The sequence below is a fragment of the Octodon degus genome, unplaced genomic scaffold (genome assembly GCF_000260255.1).
Source record: "Octodon degus isolate 3935 unplaced genomic scaffold, OctDeg1.0 scaffold00087, whole genome shotgun sequence".
NCBI lineage: Eukaryota > Metazoa > Chordata > Mammalia > Rodentia > Octodontidae > Octodon > Octodon degus.
This window is the reverse complement of record NW_004524663.1, coordinates 8644838-8651263: the sequence shown is the minus strand read 5'-3', so window position 1 is coordinate 8651263 and position 6426 is coordinate 8644838.

Here is a 6426-nt window from a genome sequence, read left to right as displayed (position 1 = left end):
ATGATCAAAATGCAAACAAGCATTCTGGAAAGGCGAAGCACATGTCATCCGGAATCCAACAGCCCATGCATTTCTTCCCATAGAACCCTCCTGATACTGATTTTACTTGGCTTTCTGGTCTACTAAGCTCTGATCAGTATCTCCCATATAGTACAGCCTGAGGTGTACATTTTCAGCATACTTTTTCAGTGCTACCTTTTCATATGCCATCTCAAAACGTTTTCAAACTCTTCCTGTAAGCCATTTCCAAAATCTCCTAAAGTACAAGGTCAGGTATAGTCAGAGCAATGACCTCACTTCTCAGATATTAAATTTTGTCTTAGCTACTTTTCTTGTTTCTACGATAAAAAATACCTGACTCCCAAATTTAAGGGAGGAAAGGTGTGTTAGTTACTCTTCTTTCATTGCTGAGGCAAAATGCCTGAGACTCAAAATTAAGGAAGGAAGGGTTATTTAGCTCACAGTTTGTAGAAGCTTCAGTCCATACTCAGCTGGCTCCAAGGCAGGGTGGCATGGAACAGGAGCAACAGCTCCAAGTGGCAGAAGACAGCAAAAGTAGCAAGAGCAAAAAAGGGGGAGGGGGAGAACAAAAATCCAATATTTAAACAGAAGACAAGGGAGAGGGCAAAGAAAAATGGATTACCTATCATTTTACAGTTGATAAAGATAGAAAAACCAAAGCAATTATTACCAAAACAAATCACAATAAAATGAGAAACTGAAGCTATGTGATTGAGGAGAATTGGCCCTAGTAATTTCACATTTTTACAATAACTCTGAGTTAAAGTTTAGCCAACATGTGGAGAACTACTTTTTACTAACTCAACAAATAATTTATTAAAGACCAGGTATTGTGCTAGATTTTGATTCAGAAAAAAAAATTCATTTCAGAAATAAAGTCCAACTGCCCCTTCTGGCAAAGAGCCCATGGTCTATAGCAGTTATGCGTGCACAAGTGTCTGCAAAAGCCAGGCATCCTCCTGGCTTCATTCTGTCTAATCCCACTTCTAAACCTTGAGATGAACAATTGATAAAACCCTAAAGAGTCTAATTCATTAAAAAATATGTTTTATGATCTCAAGAGGACGTGCTCAAGCTCCCTTCTTCCGCATTCACACTTACGATTGCCTCTCTGCACGGTGTCAGTGATGCCTTTGAGATAGGGCCTGGGTGGTACTCACCAAGCCTACAATGTGTTTGATGCCAAGAAGGTGTCTCCAAAGCATCGGTACTATTTAACAGGCTAAGGCATTTTGTGAAAAACACTGGTAAATACTTCCATCAGGAATCGTGCATTCATCTGAAAGAATGGGTAGAATTATTTAGAAACATTTGTCCATTTTGACTCTGGATGTATGTGTGAGTACCTGTTTTGAATATATGCCCATTAATTTGCATATGTTTATACAGTAGAATTTTACATACAATTGTTTTAAAGTTGATATACTCTCTGTATTTGGTTTTTAAGGGGTTCTCAGAATTGCAAATGGGGATAAGAACAAAGGATAAGAACAAAGATCTGATTTTGAGTGAGAGAAATAATACTTTTACTGCTATATTTACATGTTTCACTATTGTATCAAAAAAAATAAAGTTTCAAAATCAAATAATGAGAACAATACTCTTCAAATACTGATAATACAAACATTGTTATATTATCATTTTACATAATGGAAAACACTCAGTATGTTTGGGTAACTGAAGTTCCTCAGCTTTTCTAAAGCAGAACTCTAAGTTCATTGTTCAAACCTTGGTACTATGGTTGCCCCAGCGTCAATGGCCTGTCTAACCTATATAGTCAGGATTGGTGGGTTAACTTCCAATTACATAAGCTCCCTTTTTATCATACTTATCTTAGCACGTTGCAGCAGAAACATTATGCCATGAACTGAGGAGTCAAGTACTATATCTAGGGTCCAGCTCTAATTCTGCTACTTACTGTGCATATTGGGCCTGAACTCTTCCTTGTCTTTGCCTACAAACTTCATCAGTGATAATATTTATGATGGAGATTTGTTGTAATAACTTTTGAACATAGTCACATATTCAGACATTACTCAGAGAGACATTATCTCAGCTTTGCATGATGCTATTAAGAGATTAAAACAAAACCAAACAAAAAAATCCTAACTTGGGCAACATATGCATTATAGGAAATGGAGATCTGAATATGGGGGCAAAGGTGATAAAAGTCAACTTGGGGCCCTTCAGCTACCCATATGTAGAGAGGATTGACCTTTCACCATGGTTAGATTAATCTCTGATTTACATATTCACCTATGCTCCAGAGGTATTATACTAAGAATTTAGAAATGAGGGGATTTGAGACTATGAGAGAATTGGCATTGGTGATCATTTTTTACAATGTTTAAGTTGACTTTATTTTTTTTTCTCCCTTTATAGCTGATGGCCTGTGCATCTTCAAATGCTTACTCAACAGAGACACTTAACATTGCCATGTGGGCAAGGACTCTACCTTAATCCTTCTGGGCTACAGGAGTGTTTTGCTGAAGTTTGAGTTTCATGTTGGTAAGTTTTGTGCCTACTATGATCCCTTGTCTTTTGCAAAAATGGATATCCTAATTGGCTGTCTTCCTTCTGTTCCCAATGGATGGAATTAGAAACATTTCCTGATGGGAGTTATTGTCAATTTTAAATGACATAAAACTGGCTCTGGAATGATTTTACTGAACTGGATACAGAAATTGTGACTAAAGGGAAGTAAAATTGCTTCTGGAATTTTTTAAGGCAGATTATCAAAGAGAAATGATCTGTATAGAGAAACCAAAACAGTATGGAAAAGGCTTACCTTGAGTTTCTAGCTAATGGATCATGTATAATATAGGATTCTAAAAAATGGACAAGCACACATGTTAATAATCCTGTCAAGAAAGACAGATATCGCAAAGCAAGTTGAAATTTTTATACAATGAAGCAAAGACAATATTAACAGTATAGTTCTCCTCCTTAACAGTTCAGCTCAGATCTTGGAGATTATAGCCATTCTAACTTGGTTGTAAAGAAGTTGTGTGTTCAAGCATTCAAAGTATTCTACAAAATTTAGACAAAAGTAAGCATAAAAAGCAATTTCTCAATACTTTTAATTGATTGGATACAACTTAACAAAAATAATTCAGATAGGCTTGAGATATAAACAAAGCAGACACCCAGGTACCAGTAAACCAGAAATGCTTTAGAAACAGGCATGGTGAATTCAAAATCATTCTTACTTGAGAATCCAAGGAAGATGTTCTGGGCATAAGGAGAATGTGAGGTGCTCTTCTCAGCAAGTGCTGCTTGGTTGGCCCTGGTGACGGATAAGACTATGTGGTCCTCTTGGTGGGGCCTTCCTGATAAAAATCAATGGAAAAAACCTAGTGAGGAGTTTTTTGAGTGTTGTGTGAAGTTTGGTCTGTCATAACACATATATGAGGGTTTCTTGATTTTACAACTGATCCCAGATAAAGTGAAAAGGTTCCATTTGTGGGTCAAATGTCACATCTTACAACTCTGATTGGATTACTTTTGGGTTGGTTTTAATAATGAAAACTAAGAAAAAAAAAGGAGAAATTCCCATCTTTAATACTGAAAGCTAAGAGGTGGCTTATCTCAGAATGATTCTTGGAAGGTCCCAGTGGCCCAGGTCCCAAGTGGCAGTGGGATCCTGATTGTCATTTGTCAGTCTGAGTGTTGACAGAGGCTGTCTGCATGTGTCAATGCCTATAAGACACAGTTAGGGAGTTTTCAAGATGCACTCTGCTTTCCTGCATGAAGAAGATGAGAGTTTGAAATGTGAAGCTCTTATTTTATATTTAAAAGTAAAGAGGAAGCTGCCAAGTATGTATAATTTAGGTAAGAAAAAAACTCAGCTGTACTGTGGAGTTGACCTGTACTGAGGATTAGGTGGCACAACTAGGAAAAAACATGTTTAAGTATCTAAATATGTCTGTGTGGAATATTTTTTCCTTGCCATCCATCTTCAGAATTGTGAAGTGGTGATTGCCGTGCCTGATCTCATGACAAGTCAGTTGCTTATAGTCACCTCAAAGGCCACAGCAAAATCCTAAAAATAAAACACATCTTAACTCAACATATTTTTAGAAGCAGTAGAGATACTTAATAGTGGTAAAATAGTTTTTGAAAAGTTTGATAGGTTGGTGGCAAAATCTGTGAAGCAGTGTTTGTGTGCAGGCCAGATGCTGTGCACATGTCATTTAAGTTTCTACTCGGCTACTCATTCATTCATTAATAAATAGTTATTGAGGGTCATTTACATGCCAAACATTTACATGCCGAGGATATAGTTCTGTACAAACAGAAATTCCCACAATTAAATAGCTGCATTTTAGAGGAGAGAGAGTATCAATCAATAAATAAATATTTCATGAGTTGATTGGGTAAGTTCTGAAAAGAAAAATGAACCTGGATAAAAAGCAGAGAATGACTTGGGGGAAAATGTGTGCTCTATGTGTGGACAATTCCTGCTCGAGAAAAACCAGCAGTAAGGTGACATTTTTGTAGATAACTGCGGCGGGGATGGGAATGACTCATCTATGTTTCTGCTTATGTTTTCATATTGCTTATTCCCATTTTCAGACAATGATATTAGAACTTGACATTATTAAGGAAACTATCCAAGTGATGAAAATAAAATGCAAGCCCCAATGTTGTTTCTATAGCTTTCATACTACTTGTTTATTATTTATTGGACTTTCTGGCATATTTAAGATGGGAAACATGTTGTTAATTAGGCAGTAACCATGAGCAAGGGTCAAGCTTTTCCCAGTACTGCATTAACTGGTAACAGCAAAGTCACTGGAGAGATCTCATTCTGGAGTTTTATATGCCATTGAAAGATTTTCAAAACCATTTCAAATATACACAATAGTTGCATAAATGTAACAGAATTCCTGAATACCCTTTAAACAATTGATTAACTGATATTTTATTATATTTGATTTATCTTTCTCTATATAGATAGACACATATAATTTTATTTTTGAAATATTTGAGAGTAATTTACATATCTAACACCACTTTAATCCTTGTATTTCACTGGGTATTATCTATGTACAAGAATATTTTCTTACATAACCACAGCAGATATTTAACATCTAGATATTATTTACTTGACCTACAGTTCATATCCAATATCATAAACTGTCTCAGTAAAATCCTTTGTAGCATTTTGCCCAAGACCAGTACAAGATCTGGTCCAGGAACATGCATTTTGTTGTCATGTTCCTTCGGTCTTATTTTATTGAAAAAATTCTTCAATGTCTTTTTTCTTTGCCAACATAGTAATATTTGAAGAATGTGGATCAGTTATTTCATAGTGCTTTCTCCACTTGGGGTTTTTCTGTTATTTCCTGATGAAAAGATTCAGGTAATTCAACCTCAGGAAACTGAAACCCTAACTGCAGCTGTATTCTTCTCAGATATCATACCAGGAAGCACTGATGTACTCCTACCTCTGCCGTAATTTTGATCTCCAGGTCAAGATTTTTTTTCCACAGTTATTATTCTTTCCCTGTTAGATGTGGTTTTACCTTTCCTTCTCAAATTTAGTATTCATTTGTTATCTGTTGCCTTGGAAAGATAGTTTGTGTTTTTCATATCAACCATATATGTTACAACCTTGCTAAGTTTCTCAGTTCTTATAGAAGTTTTAAAATATAATTTTATAATTTTCTATGTAAATTTAATGTAAATAAATATACAAATTCACATATATAATCTTTCATTAGAGACAGGTTTTCTTCCTTTTCTATATGTATGTCCCCCTTTCCTTTCCTTTCCTTCCTTTCTCTGCCCTCCTCTTCATTTCTCTGCATCCCTTCCCCTTCCCCTTCTCCCCTTATTGCACCAGCTAGAACCACAAGCACTTTGTTGTATGGATAAGATGAATATCCTTGTTTTGCTCATACTCTCAGAGAAAACATTCCGTTTTCTCCATGTTAACTGTCAAGGTTTCTTTTGTAGATGGACTTTATTAGGTTGCGGAAGGTCTGTTCTTAAATTGCTGAGACTTTGTACTTTGAATGTGTGTGGCATGTTGTTTTTTCTAAATCTATAGAGATAATTACATCATTTTTGTTTTAGCCTGCCAGTACAGTGAATTAAATGTACTGATTATTGAATGTTTATATAACCTTGAATTTCTGTTGTTACCTCCACTGCCATAATGGTCCTTTCTTTATATTGGTAGACTACATTTACTAAAATGTTATAATAATGTTTGTTTTTATGTTCATTGCAGGTTCCTTTATTTTATTTTTTCCTCCCTCCCCATTGTTTCCTTTCCCTTCCTTTCTTTTCTTTTTTTCAAAGTGCTGATCAAACCCAGGGCCTCATGTCCTTTGTAGTATTCTTAATTATGTTTTCTGGTTGGGCATCAGAATAATTCTGGCCTTAGAAAATGAGTTT